This window comes from Triturus cristatus, chromosome 2_2 (genome assembly GCF_964204655.1).
Source record: "Triturus cristatus chromosome 2_2, aTriCri1.1, whole genome shotgun sequence".
In the NCBI taxonomy this organism is placed as follows: Eukaryota; Metazoa; Chordata; class Amphibia; order Caudata; family Salamandridae; genus Triturus; species Triturus cristatus.
In genome coordinates, this window is record NC_140582.1 from 453,160,266 (window position 1) to 453,175,754 (window position 15,489).

Below are 15,489 nucleotides of genomic sequence, written 5' to 3' on the forward strand. Positions count from 1 at the left end.
CATCTACCTCCTCTCTTGCATACTAGTTCCCACCCCTCCTCTTCCTGCTCATTACTTGTGGAGGGATAGAAGAATGAAAGGGGAAGGGATTGGATAGAAGTCCCCTGGGCGTGGTGAGGCCAGCTACATATATGTGAGACAGTGAGAGGGTCCCTGAAATTAATCAGGACACAGTCTCCATGAATAGATTTTCTGGTGTTACCTAGCCAAGGGACTCTCCTCACCATGAGGACCTCACTATGAATACCTTCAGGGAGGGGCCTGTTAGTGGAAAGCCAGTGGATTACCTTGTTTTTTAGGGCCTCCATAGGTTCTCTAGTAGATGGTTTTAGTTCGGGAATACCGGTTAAAATAACTGTGTACGGAATGGCCTCCGGTGGCAGATTGACTGGCCTATATTTTGTACCATTACCATGTACCCCTATTACGGGCGCAGCTAACTTCTCTTGAAGACTAGCGTTTGCTACGCAGGATGGAACCTGTAGATTTCAGGTTTCTAGAGTGGGTAGTGTGAGATGGTGTGTTTGTACAAGCTTTGATGGAGGACGCCCTTCCTTAACTGGAGGTACTGGTGTAAGCTTCGTGCATTGGCTGGCTATTTTTGGGGCATCTACTAATTGTGCAATTCCCTTTTGGAGGTTCAATAAGCACGTTTCCATCTTTACTAGACGGTCTTCTAGGGGATTAAGCATTTTCCTCAGGAGAGAGCGAATATCCGAGAGAGTGAAGACCTCCTGCCCCGATATGACATTGAAGCTAGGAGATGTCTGGGCCGGGGTATGGGAGGGCAATGCCCTTTTTTTTTAAAGCGGGTCTAACCCCTTACTAACTGTGCCATGTTGGTTGTCCTCCCACATCGGATTATGCTTTGGGATCTTGGGCTTTTGACCCCCTGTGATTTGCGCCTTTCTTTTTCTTTTCGGAATAGCTCCCTCCCTCTCCCCCTGTGTTGACTGCACAATCAGGTGAGCCCTATCAGTAACTGTGTCCTTATCAGGGACCCTCACTTTGGCAATGATTGGAGGTGGAGGGGGCCTAGATGGTGGGAAAGGTAATATACTAATCTCTACGGGGGCAGAGATGTCACAATCAGTGATGGATATAATAGGGCTACTTAAATCAGGTAGGTCAGGCATGCCATTTGTCCCCCCAGCATCTGTTGATATGCAGTCAGGCGTTTGTTCTGGGGTGGTGGCATGTGCAAGGGGTCCCAAGGAGGATCTCCTAACCAAGTCGATTTCTTGTGAAATACGCCTTTCTAGGGTAGTTATTTCATCAATAAGGAGTGACCCTGCCTTAACAAAATACGTGTCCAGAGTACCTTTTGCCATCCCAGCGGCCAGCGTGGTTTTGCTCCTTGTTTCTCTTGCAGTCATGGTCCGAAGCTCAGCCCCACGATTAGATGAGAAGTTTATAGGCCAGGAGGGGTGGCCCAGGCCCTATCTCTCCCGTTCTCGAACGGCCTCAAACGGCCCGGGCATTGCCCGGTCTTCGCCCCGGGCTAAGCCCCGCTCGCGTCCCGCTCGCGCGGGTATGGGCGTGCCTTAAGTAATCAGTGGAGGAGTCAGGAAGAGGCCCCCAGGTGCTGGCGATGTTCTTGGCGCAAAGCGCCCTGGTCCTCGCAGTCCTGACGTTGAAAATCCCGAAGGTGAAGGCACACGTTCCTGTTGTTTAAAGTGCCCTCAGCTCCACAATCAGCTCAAAATAGTCTGGAATTAAGCAGCAGAAGACCCGGCCTACGAGCGGCACCCCTTATCATGAAGTTGCATGCTTGTGATGATACAGTCCCAAATCCTCAATTCAATTAAATGCATACATAATCAGGCACATTGTGTATTACTTTACAAACATTTGCATTACATGCCTAACACAAAAGACTAATACATGGACATCCTTCATGCTTTTCTCCTACCTCCATGATGCCATATAAATTGCATTATGTGTAATTAATATTGCCGTTTGTCCTGCCACAAAGCACGCCATTTATAACAATTTTATTTTATGCCATTCAAAAAGGAATTAATTTCACGATCACCCTACAACTTTTCTCCTATCACTATAATTTCATAGGGACATCCCACATACAACTATAAGTCAATGCCTTCTGTCAAAGAAAAGTAACAGCCATGTGTCTGCATAATAATTACATCCTACCACTTCGCTTATCAATTAAAAAAAAATTACATTCTGTAGCAATCAAAAATGTGGAGCATTTGTGTCATGGATAACCCTTTTGCTTATGCATTCTTCATTGGCATAATGAACGTAATGGACTACCAATATTTGAAAAGAGAGAACCCATATCTTAAAGATGTCACCAAAAAGTGGTAGATAACAGAGGGTTGTATACTCATGTGGCGGTTCCTCTGATACACATTAATCTATCAAAATTGTAAAGGATCATGGTGAGTAAAAAGGTTCCTCAGAACATAAACATGTTTAGTATCTACAAAGTAAAGGGGCACTTACTTATTGTAGCTAGGAATCAAAGAAGAAGATATGGTGGGGGTTGGAACCAGCCCCTCAGGAGGGCCATGTTGCACATACCTGTGCTCTTTATGAGGTCTAGTGAAACTGTGTCAACCCATCTGAGGAATCCAGATGGCAGTGCTCTGCTCAAAGGAGACACTTGCAAACCATTTGGCAATAGTTCATGATATTTTGACTTCTTTGCTTTGAGCCATGCCCGCAAAGCAAAATCACTACTTTTCAACCCTTTCCTAAAATACTTGGGGAATTTATAACTCTCCCCAAAAATTCCAAGACTGTAGTTGAAATAGTTAATAAGCTTCTTAGAATTTCCACTTTCCACAAATACTCTATGATTGGAGTTAAAATAGTAAATGTAAACTCCCAGTGTCTTCAACTCTCAGTGATGCCCTGAAGCTGTAGTTCAAGGAAAGAAGCACAAGTGTGACTGGATCACACATATTAGTGTCTAAGCTGCTTATCAATGTTTTTCTAAAAAGCCTTACCATTAGACATCTAAACAACAGGATCCCGCTTGTGGAAAACTCTTAGTAGACATATGTCAGAATTTGTTTGTATCTACAAAACAGCAGAAGGCAGAAAAAGTCACCCTATTTATGTTGAGTCCACAGAGAATATTATCACTATGACAGCTATCTTACAATAGTATGGGGAAAGCAACCACTATGGCATTACAAACACAGTACAGTGATGAGCTCTATGTAGGAATAATAATGTGGATTACATAAAAAATTAAGGCATGGTGTCAAAAATGTGCATTGGTGAAACCTGCCTAATGCAGCCATATTATAAAATTGCCACATGTGGCAGGGACATTTCTGATCAAACCATTAAATGCTTGGATATTAATTCTGAAACGTGTTTCTGACAGGTTAACACAATTTATGCATCATGCCACAATCTGAAACAAGAGTGCTTCTAACTTATTAAAAAGAAAGTCTAAGCATGAGCATGATGATGAAGCATGATCATGGATAGTAGTAGATATAGCCACAAGTTTCCATATACATAATGCAATAAATATCTAATGTAGCTGCCATGCTGTTAGTAAACATTATTAGAAACTCATTTGATTTTAGGTAGTATCAACGATATAGATGCTATATGCTGCAGCTTTACACCAGAGATCATTTGTAAGGCTCTCATAAACAAATTAGGGCCATATTATCAAGGAACGGCGATAACATTATCGCTGCTTTAGCGGCAGGAAACTGCCGCTAAAGCACCGGTAATGGGCTTGATAATATGCCCTTGTGAATTCCCATAGAAGCCCAGGTTCTGGTGTGAACCTAGGCTTCTATGGGAATTCACAAGGGAATATTATCAAGCCCATTGTTGCCGCTTTAGCGGCAGTTTCCTGCCGCTAAAGCGGCGATAATGTTATCGCTGCTCCTTGATAATATGGCCCTTAATATAAATTATATAATTTAAATCCAAGGAGGAAAGATCCTATGTGTATATGGCAGTAGAAAAAAACTGCTCATACCAGAAGCATATTATGCAGGAGTAACATGAAAATACCTTTCAAAGTTAATATGATACAAATAGTGTTCTAGGCATTACGATAACAATTTATACAATTCATCTAATTAACTTCAGTCCTTTTCTACCAGCATTCAGTTGTTGTATATATATGAACTCCAATTTTTTTCATTTTCTCTCAATAGCACCACCTCTGAGATCTCTCAGCTTATGTCAAATTGACTATTTACTAATGTTTTGTATGTTCCTTGTATGGCAGTTTGTATGGACAAGTGATAACATGCACCATGTTTGTACTTTTTAATTTGGTAAACTGGTTAAATATGTGTTTTGCCATTCATTTTAATTTCCTTCCTGTCAGATATAAATGCACATGCAGAACATTCCCCACATTTAAAGTGCCTTTTTATCTATGGTATCCCACATATTTCTGTTAAAGTTTATTTTTCGAAGCTCTATCAAAGAATTCCTCTCATTTCTGCCTTTGCGCTACGAAAAAAGTGGCTGTTGAATACCCTGTGGAAATCGAATTTTCCAGTGTTCCTGGTAGCATTTCTGACTTGGTTTGAAATGGGCTGTATCTCATTACACATATTGCATGATTAGCTTAGAGTTTCAGCTTGGGCATAAGTGATATCTCTTGTGGGGTAAATCATGCGGTTTTCATTAACTGGCATTGATATCCCCATTCCAAAAATGTGTCTCCTAGAAAATATGCATTATTGAAATAATATTTTTTGAGCAGTTCCTTCTAATCTTTAGTAACTGTCCATACAAAAGATTCTCTTTTAGATTCTAAAGGCAGATGCTTTCGAAACAGTGGGTTTTGTTTACACATGTATTATCGTGCTGTCTTAAACCTGAATAGATGTAGAAATCTAAGTCTGTAATTCATAAATGTCATGGTGAACCTCTAATCTGTCGATGTATTGTTCAGCCAGTTCTGTAACTGCAATCCTGTACTAAAAGCTTTTCCATATGAAGAAAATATTATCTATATAGCGTACCCATTGAGTTATGAAACTCCTACATTGATTATCATCACCAAAGATAATCTATCCTCAAACTATGCCAGATAAAGATTGACCATTTCAGGTGCGAAAGAGCAGTCGACAACAACACCATTTTCTAAAGATAAAAGTCGTCTTTTAAAAAGAAGACATTCTTCATCAGTTATGTTTTTGCTATATCTACTATGAATTAAGCATGTAGTGTATGTAGGATGTCACATTTGTTTAGTGTGTCACATATGATTTCCTGTGCTTCAGGCTGGGGTTTTTTGGTGTAAAGGTACTCCATATCAAATCTTACCAAAAGGTCTTGATATGGATCAAGGATCAGGCCTGCTACAATATTAATGAAATGCACAGAGTCCCGGATCTCATTTCTTGGGCAAACTGTTTTAATAAAAAGATCTTATGAATTGAGAAAGAGTTCCAAGTATTGATCAACATAACTATACTATGGGTACGCCTGGTCCTTTCACCTTATTTTTATATGTTTTCAGTAAAACATACTAAGGAGTTGTTCTGACTTCTTTCTTGTTAAAGAGTTCAGATTCCTTTTCACTAATCTAGCCTTGATCTAGTCCTGCTTCTTTAATGTCCAAAATATTTCTTTTCATTTCATTAGTTGTATCGCTTGTCAATTTTTGTAAGAAAATGAGATATTAATTGGGGTGGATGGTAGTCTACCGCAAGTAATGGTCATTAGGCTATAATAATAATAATAATAATAATTCACATTTGTAAAGTGCAAACAATCACCTGTAAGGGTCTCTAGGTGCTGGGGGCCGTCGGTAAGATTAAGCAAGCTATTGCCCAGAGTCACACGGTGCTGGGCTAATCTGCTGCTGGTGCCGGGGATCAAACCATGATCCCCAAATTCCGGAGTCTGTCGCCCTGGCCGCGCCGCCACACCTTTTCCTTCCAGACAGTGGTTTCAACAATTTAAATCTGAGTTCAGCCCCTACTAGCTTTGGCACAGTGCAGAAAAGCTTAAATTAAAGAATATTTGTAAAGCATTTAGAAGTACCAAAAGAGTTAAGAAGTCAGAAACACCACACAATCAAAATCCCACTAAATTTTTAACTAGCGGAAGTACATTTTAATAAATAAAATGACACTACAATGACAAAAAATGTAGGGGGGCAACAAATATATGCATCTTAAAAGATCTAAGAGAAAAAGCATCAAGAAAAAGTAAAGCGCCAATCAGTGATCACTGTTCGCATGTGACTGGATCCTAGGTGCAACTTCAGGCCAGCCACGGTTAGCGCAGTTCAGATACACCATGCAGTTTCATCCCTGTCAAAGACTTTACTTTTGAAATGAAGGTCAAAATCCTCCAACCGGGGAACAAAACAGTCTGTAACTGGCAAAGTTCCTTCAAGTCAGAAAGGCATTGGGGGAGGTCCCACAGAATAAGCTGGGTTCTCGACAGGAATAGCCCTGAGGTGGTGGAAGAGTCACATTTTACACCCAGTGAGTTCCTCTCATCGGACAAATACTTTTGGTTCCTTCTCCCAGTTAAGATATCTACCTCTTAGCTTAGTCTCTTTTTTGGATTTCATATTCCTCTAGCAGGACAACGTTAGCAGACTGTATCCAGGGAAGGTACACCAACATTGGATAGGCCTGCTGCTAGAGTCAAGTGGACTGGATTTTCCAATTGCAATAAACTTAGTGTGGGACCAATCAGATTTTCTTGTCCAGTCAGGTCGCATATTGAGTGATTGATTTCAGCCCTCTGAGGGTCTGGAAGTCCAATATTTCTTCTACGTCCCACTTTCTCAGAGTTTGTTGAAGTCCAGCTGTACACAGCCATGGGATCAAAATGCACTCCAGCAGAAGCCACCAGCAGGGTCTAGTGCTCTTACAGGAACAACTGGTCACTCCAGGAAAAAGTTCAAGTTGGACCAGGTCCAGCCCTACAGTTCTCCTCACAGGTATCACACAGCAAGTGCAGTCCTTCTTCTGTTCTTACATAGGATCAGAGAGTATTCTAAGGAGCTGTGGGTGAGGAACCAGCTTTGTAAGTTTCACTAGCCAGTAAGGGGGGCAAGTCCTGAACACTCTCTGACCAATGGGGACAAAGTAGAACATACAGATGAAAGAGAACTACCTGCGCACATGAACTCAATGAAACTGGGGCCAAGGTGTGAAGGAAAGGAGGCAACTACTTACCATTTAGAAAGACCAGTTCTAGCACAGTTTGGACTGTAAGAAGTAGCAAACTCAAAACAGTAAGGAGGCAAGTCCTACACAAAAATGATTCATGTGGCATTAAAGTAGATAGCCTGTTCCCACAGTGAAAATCCAGAAGACCTCCCGGTATTTCCACATCTCATTGACAAAACAGCCTGATTTTGTATCTATTCCTTCCAGGGTAAGCCATCCTATTTCTTCTGGCTTAGTTCGAGATATTGTTTGACCAAAGGCACCAAACGTTTTTTGGTCCGAATAGCTGAACGATGTTAAGTCAGGCGAGTGGCAAAAGAGCGGGCAGTTTCACCAACATAAACTAATTCACACCGCCATACACGCAGGTTGATAAACATTTTTTTTACAGTTGGTCATGTTTTCCGATTCACTGTGTGTTTGTTGAAGACCAGATTTGCTGTCTCAATAGCTGAATCACAAGCCTTACACGGAGTACATTTATAGTTCCCTACCAGAGGGTGGCTTCCATCTATCATCTTCTGTATGTGTGTACTTTTTTCCTCCAGACGTGATCTAACTATGTCGCCTTTAGGATTTTTGTTTCTTCCATGTACAAACATTGACCTAGAGATGGGCTGAATCTTTTCACTGTCAGCATTTTAAATGTGCCAATTTGCACATATAATCTGACGTATCTTCTCATTGAGAACTGAATGACGGTTCGTCATTATGATGTTGATTCTGTAAAAGTTGGTGCCTATCATAGAATCAAGCCCTTTTGTATGCCTCACAAACTAGTCTTCTGGGATGAATTCTGGTGACACAGGTTTGCTTCATGTCAATAGCTCTTTTATCAGAATCCCACAAATTGGTGCAGTTTCTGAGAAGCTGCAGAAACTGTCCAAATGGGATACTTTGTTTTTGTGATTGCGGATGAGAACTGGTAAAATGTAGCAGAGTATTTCTCGCAGTTGGCTCAACATGAAGATCAACTTCAAGTTGATGGTTGTTATGTCTTTATCAGCATATCAAGAAATTCCACCTGATTTTGACTAGTAAGGGCTGTGAATTTTATATTGTCATCACAGAGGTTTATCCATTTTAGGAACTCTCCTAGCTCATCTGAGCTACCAGTCCATATGAAAAAAGATCATCTATGTACCAAGACCAATGAGTCACTGACTCAAAAAAGTGTGCCACTACATTGTGAATAAATGTGTGCTCAAATTTGGCTATGTGGATATTCACTACTGTGAGGGCACAAGAGGACCCCTGCTCACACCCTTAATCTGTTTACATAATTGGCCATTGGATTCGAAAGGGTTTTCCTCCGAGATGATACATAAACTGTCAAGGATGAAAGTCCTTGTACATTCTACATGGTATTCATCCATGAACCAATCCATTGCCTCAATTGCATCTTTTTGTGGAATATCATTGTCCAAGACGACTAATGTTTCTCCAGTGTCGTTAAAGGGGAGGCCTTCCACAATGTTGATGATGTATCTGGTGTCCTGTAAATATGATGTGATCTTAGGCACAAAAGGTCAAAGTAAGCAATCCACATATTTAGAGAGCGGCTCAGTGATAGATCCTGTAGTCGTGACTATGCGGTGATAAGGAGAATCAGAACTATTTTTACGCAGCCTTGGGATACCATAGAAAATTGCCATTTTAGGGTGGATGATACTTAAAAATTGGTATACCTTCTCACAAATTGCTTCATTTTCAAGAGCTCTTAAGGGCAGGCGCTCAATCCTGGTTTTTGACTCAAGTTGTGGGATCAATGGGGACTGGCATATAGTGTTCCAGATTGCCATACAACAAACTCCAAACCGCGGCTGACCACTGGTTCAGCACCTCAATCCTTGTTAGACAGATTTACGAGTCCTGTACATATCACTTCCGAAGCCTGCCGCAGTTGGGCTCCACTGGAATCCAGACAATAGAATTTTCGCCATAGTGGAAGGTGCACCAGGAAAGAAAAGTCCACAAGCTTATAAGGAAGTCCTTTAAATATCTTTTATTCTTCTTAGTTAACATGTCAGACATCAGCCAACGTGTTTCGTTCCTTACAAAAGAACTTAATCAGGGCTGAAAAAATTTGTGTTCCAGATGTTCAAGTAGCTCATTCATTTTCGTCACATAGAGGTTGGTGTTCACAATGACAATACCACCAATTTTGCCGCAATTTTGATGGTCATGATCTTATTGTCTTTGAGCTTCTTCAAGACTTCAAGTTCCTGATAGTCTAGATAGGGAGCTGATCGAGGTATAAACCAAGTTATAGCTTTAAGACATTTATATACCACATTTTCAAATATTGCCACTTCAGGACCCACCTGGTCAAGAGTGGGAGTGAAGGTGGGGAAAGGCCTGATCTCTTTCCTGGACCCGAGTTAGACACACTGTTCGCACTAAAGGACTTGCGTAACCATATTTTGTGAAAGAATTCCTGTATGGGGGACAAAAGACAAACCATTCAAAAGTAAGGTGTCTGTAGATGGTTCAAGTGGACCCGCAGTAAGGTTGAATATTGAATATGAATAATTTTCTTCATTGTCTCCAATATTGTGCATTCGTTGTTACCAAATACTGGCTGTTGTTCTGCTGGAAATGTTGTCGGTATCAGGGCTGGTATTGTGGTCGCCAAGGACCTCACCATGTCCCTCGCCTGGCTAAAAAAGCCTGCCTTGATGTTTGACCAGAAACGGAAATCCTATTCCCGCCTTGATCAAAATGATGTGAACTACCCTCACTGTCAGAATGACATGAATCAGAAAAGGTGGTTACTTTCCGATTATATTTATTTTGGCCTTTGTGATCTTCTTCCTGAACCTCTTCCTGATATTCACCTTGATTATAGTAAACCTCAGCCAAATAGGGATAAGTTCTTTCCTTTGTGGCAAAACGAATATCTTTTTTCAGCTTATCTGATATTCTTTTTACTAGATAATCCATGTATAAGGACGTTTCTTTTTCTATGTTCTCCAACTTAGTTTTTGCCTCTTCTAAGGCATTGGATTTTTTTTTCCTCCAATTTTTGCATTTCAATGAGTAAAGCTTGAACTAGTTCTTTTGCTGTTTCAACAATCAGCATCATCAGATCACATGAATAGCGATTAGCGATCATAGACCACAGTTAGAGAAAATTGCGCACTTGGGCAAACAGTCCTGGTATAGAACGTACCCTTAATCCTTGGGGTATCCTTCCTGCCCGTAAATATTCTAGCATAAATTGTCCATGCAATTCAATTATTTTTATCTTTTTTTATAGAATTAAGAATTTATTAATTTCCTCATTACCTTGTGGATTGGTGTTAGCCTGATTTTTTAACCAGGCTTGATTACCTACAAGTGAGGCGAATTCCTCATCAGAAAAAAAAAATGCTTTAAGCATTTCCATGGGAAAATCCAACCATCAACGTGAACGTGCTGCTAATGAAATGAAAAGGAAGAGAAGCGAGTAGGAATAGACAAAAAGAAACAGAACTCCTAACCAAAACAGAAAGAAAGGTGGGTCAGAAGGAATACCTAAAAGCAAACCTCCCTGCACAGACAGGCTGTGGGTAAATAGAGTAAAGAAGAAGATGGCCCCCTGCTAATAATGTGAGTTCTTCAGGCAGGGAAATGAAAATCAATGTACAAAAACCAAAGGCAACCCAAATATTATCAACCACATACAGTAGTTTATAAACAGCACATTCAGCAGAAAAAGAGGGCACATAAGTAAATTACATAGAGGGGTTGTTACATAACATACTTTTTAATATTTAAATTCAGATTTTTTTGTTAATATACAGAAAATACTTAAAAACATTGTTGAACCAAAACATTCAACATAAACATTATATAAACTTACAGCACTAATTCATGACTTTCATATCATCAGTCATTCAAACAAACACACCAACTCCTAAGACAGCAGAGTACATCAATAGTGAACAGTGATGGTTTTATAATAAGTAGCAAAAGTTGGTTTAATAATCTAAAAACAATACAATAGGTAATTTACATATATAACCAATCTTCTTGTGGCTTTTATTCAATATCTCTATGTGCGACTCTGGAAAGTGCTATCTTCAGTTATGAAATCGGACAGGCACACTGGTTGTGTTAGGCTAGGAATGCAGAAAAAAAATAAAATACATATATACACTGAGTGGGTAAAGTTTAAGTCACACAAATGTATTGTATTCAATTTGACTTAGTTATTTTTTTATAATCAATTTGTGTGTAGACATGTCAAAATTATAACAGTATGTGCTAAATAAGTTAAAAGTTTCACGTCTTCAGTCAAATTGAGTTTAAACTATTGAGTATGCAGTCCTACATTTGTTTCCCTCACTAGCCTCTGCATTTCCCTCTCCTCCCTAATTATACAATTCTTGCACATTTCACTTTATTTCTCCCAATATTTCATATTGGACTTTCTTATACAGTTTGAATCTGTAACCACATTTTCTTTCACATGTTGTGTACTGTTCACTGTTGCAGTGCCACCAACATAAAGGTCCAAATATAGACTTGCTCATTATGAGTACTAAACATTTTGTATTATAAATGTTTTCAGCCGCAAGAAAGCCCCATGCTATCTAGCACCGGGGAAGAAACACAAGTTGCTGTCTGTTTTACAAAAGAGATGTCATCCCTACTAAAGAACCTGAGATGGAATAAGAGTAATATTATAATAAAACAGTATTACTTACCAGAACAGCTGCCTCATAATTTACTGCATCTTCTGGATTCAAAGTAAATGCAAAAGGATCACCATACTTTGACATAACACAAAAACCTGGTGTATACATAAGCTTCGAAATGATGACAATAGCTTGAACCCAATGCTTCAAAAGGGTACTTTATTTGTTCATATAAATGGTTGAGGGAAAGAATTTTATAGTGCATGATCAGTTTATCAAGCAATAAACGGTACGTAGGTGCCATTGTGTTGAGTTAGATGAATGCAATCTGTAAGAAACAAATTATTAGACATATCTACTTGGATTATGTGATAACGAGTGTCCAAGATTATACAGGACACCATGTACACGGCAAAGTGAGATTTATATATGAATGACAGTCAAATGTCCATGGCTATTTAGGATGGAATTTTCATCAAAAATGAATATCTGGAGTGGATACTATAGGAATAAATGTCCCATTGATAATATTACGAAAACCGTTTGAGGTAAAAGACACCGTTTCTGTCCTGGATACAAAAAATGATCCCAACAGATTGTTTGTGGGCTAGAGGTATGTTCTAGTTTAGGCAGCAGTATATCTCAGCTTTTCTTTGGTTCCATGTCTAAATGTGAATAATCATAAACTCCATTCGCTTTCATGTTTTCTCAAAAGTAATTCTCTCAACTCTGCACTATGTCTGTGGGGCTGTGGGTAGAAGAGCACCTTTTTCAACACCCTTTTGGGATGCCCGATAATACAACTCTTCTGTGCAAAGGTGGTACGAAAAATGGCCCAGGCGCTTGATCTAGTAGTTCCCCTGGATGTGAAATGGCTCCTTTTGGCTATAACGGGGGCAAGATGGCCAAAATACCAGAAGATTAGGCTAGGGTTGGCCAAGCATAATATAGCACATGCTTTGGCATATCGATTCCCCCCAGTTGAAGACTGGGAGTCTGACATGGACTGGTGCCAGGGGGCATACCAAGTGGTCTACCAAAGCAATGGCTGTCCTAGAAAGTTGGAAAGGGTGTGGGGCAACAGGCGTACCTATTAAGGTTATTGACTATGTGGGCTTGGGGTGGGTAGAGAAGAGGGGGAACCTTACATCTTGGTGTGCTACCTGTTTGGGCTTGAGAATTCTGAATGCCAAAAAGCGCCATATCAAATGACCGACTGTGTCACATATTTGTTGCTGTCTGCTCTGCTCAGAGTGTATACTGAACGATTGCTTCAAATATTATATCCACTGTATAATAAGCAATGTTTAAGAAAAGGAGTACTTCTCTTTTGCTTCCTTGTGTGATTTTTACATATATGGATGATAGTAGCGAAGGAGAAAGTTCTAATATATATATATTTATGATATTAAAATACTCAGACAGAAGGGTGGCTGTGTCCATTTCTTTTTTTAATAGTATTTCGGAATTTGCTTCTTCAGCAGGTGTATGGTGCTGCCGATATATCCCTCGTGGCTACTGCAGTCTATCTAGTAAGCAATCTTGGGAATCTGTATTTATTTAAAATCAGTAGTTTTGCTAATTCCAACTTTGCAATTGGGGCAGTTATGACAAATGTAGAGGCCCACAGGTTTTTTAAATGAGTTTGAGATTGGTTTTTTTGGTCAGTGAATACAAATCTACACAGTAGGATGTTTTGGTTTATAGCTTTCCGAAATCCTAAATGTGGAGTAGATGGGTTGACAATTTTGAGAGAGGGGTTATCCTGTAGAAGATAGCAATGTTTAAGTGTTTTCCTTATGTAGGAGTATCCATGAAATGTTATATGTCTCATTGGTTCAAATAGGTGTTTTGTTTGTTTGTTGTTGGTCAGAAGGTAGCACCTTTTACAGTGCCAATCTCCTTTGCAATTTGTTGCATTTGTACTGCATCATATCTACGTTTTGAGCGTATATGTATAGTCTCTCAGTTTCTGGATTCATAAACATTATCTTCAATGCAATTGTTTTAGCTCTTAGAAATTTCATTACAAGACAGAGGCTACCATTATGTAATAATTTATTGCTGCCCCAACATGCAGCACTTTAAGGAATATTCAATACATCATAAGCAAAACATTCCAACATACAATGTCGCAACATCACATAGCTCCAAGACAACTGTGGCTCTTCCTCTATTTTTTGCTTGTTCTCAAACAGCTAAGTACATTTTCTTTTCTCTCTAAACATAACATGCCTTATATATATTTAATTCATAGGAAGATATTTATGAGGCAAGTGTTGCACATGCATTGTATTTCCATTCCAATTTATGGTCGGGTGCGGATGTAAATTTGAGCTTCTTTATTTTCCGTTAAATTCAAAGGAGTGCAAGAGGCCGTGCCCCACTGCTGACTAGATAAAATACAACCCCGCCATCCAAAAACAGAAGGAAAGGTGTTGGCCATTGCCTACATACTCTGCAGAGACCCAACCAGCAATTACGTGCCGGCGGACCTCGGGGTGGCAGACTCTGCAGAGGACCCGACTGGCGATTACATGCTAGCAGGCCTCGGAGACAGAGTACAGCAAGCCGGGTATGGAGGTGCCCTCCCACTCACCTCACATACGAGGCAGCGGGAGGGAACGGTACGCAATTAGGGACAATCGTCCAAAATAAGCGGCACCTGAAACAGAAGTAGGAAAACATGATTGGAACAACTTTCCGCAAGGTAATTGAAGAATCACCATTCTCCTTTTGGGATATGTCTGATATTGGTCCATTGATGACTTTTCTTATCTAAGCAGGGTAAATACTCTAAAAGGGCTCTTAAAGTTTATCAGCATAAATTGCTGGATAAGTTGGGTCCATTAAACTATATCCTTAAGATTACTAAGCAGCAGCATTCAGCTTCTGGTAATCCAGTCAATTTGCCTGTCTTAGGTGTTTGGAGCTAAAGTGTCATCTGTTTGAAGGGTAATTCAAATTCTCCTGTCGCAGCAGAGTGCTGAAAACCTTTGATTATAGTTTCAACCCAAACGTGATAGAAATAGAAGACAAGGAGCTGGTGCTAGAAGCCTAAAAATGTTTGTTTCTATACATGTTTATTAAAGAACTTTCAACATTTAAACTTGTGTTGTTTGATAAAGTGCAGCAAAATGTGAGGAAGGTGTTTAACCCCTCAGATTTTTGCAAAGTCCAGAAGGAGGGGCTCGCTCATCTTTTGTTTCAATACTGAGCTCTTTCAGGCTATAGTTCTTGGCTTCTGATGGATAGGGGCATATTTTTCCTCCTGCAACATGTGGGGTGCAGAGTCACCATTCTACCACCAGTGTAGTGGGTCTTGGATAAGAAGAGCTCAATGAGGTTGTTCTCAGTCCACAAAGGGTGTGTCACCATTTGTTTTACTGAGAAGGCCTTGTGACAGATGTTTCTTCTTTACCTACTCATGTGACTCAGTGAAATGAAATCCTTGGGTCCTGCAGACAATGGGAGGGTTACAGACCAGTGTTTTATTCATGCGTGTTTCATTTGGCTCAGAAGTTGGCCCAGTTGTTTCTAGTTTTAAACAGGAATGAATGATAATGTTAAGTGATAAGTCTAAAGCTTTTGAATGATTTTGTTCTTCACACATACACACACTCCAAAACAGATGGAATCTATAGTTTTAGGGTTCCTTTTTTAATCATGATTGAATGATCAAGGTGAATTTGATGCCTATCTATTGGTTCCAATCT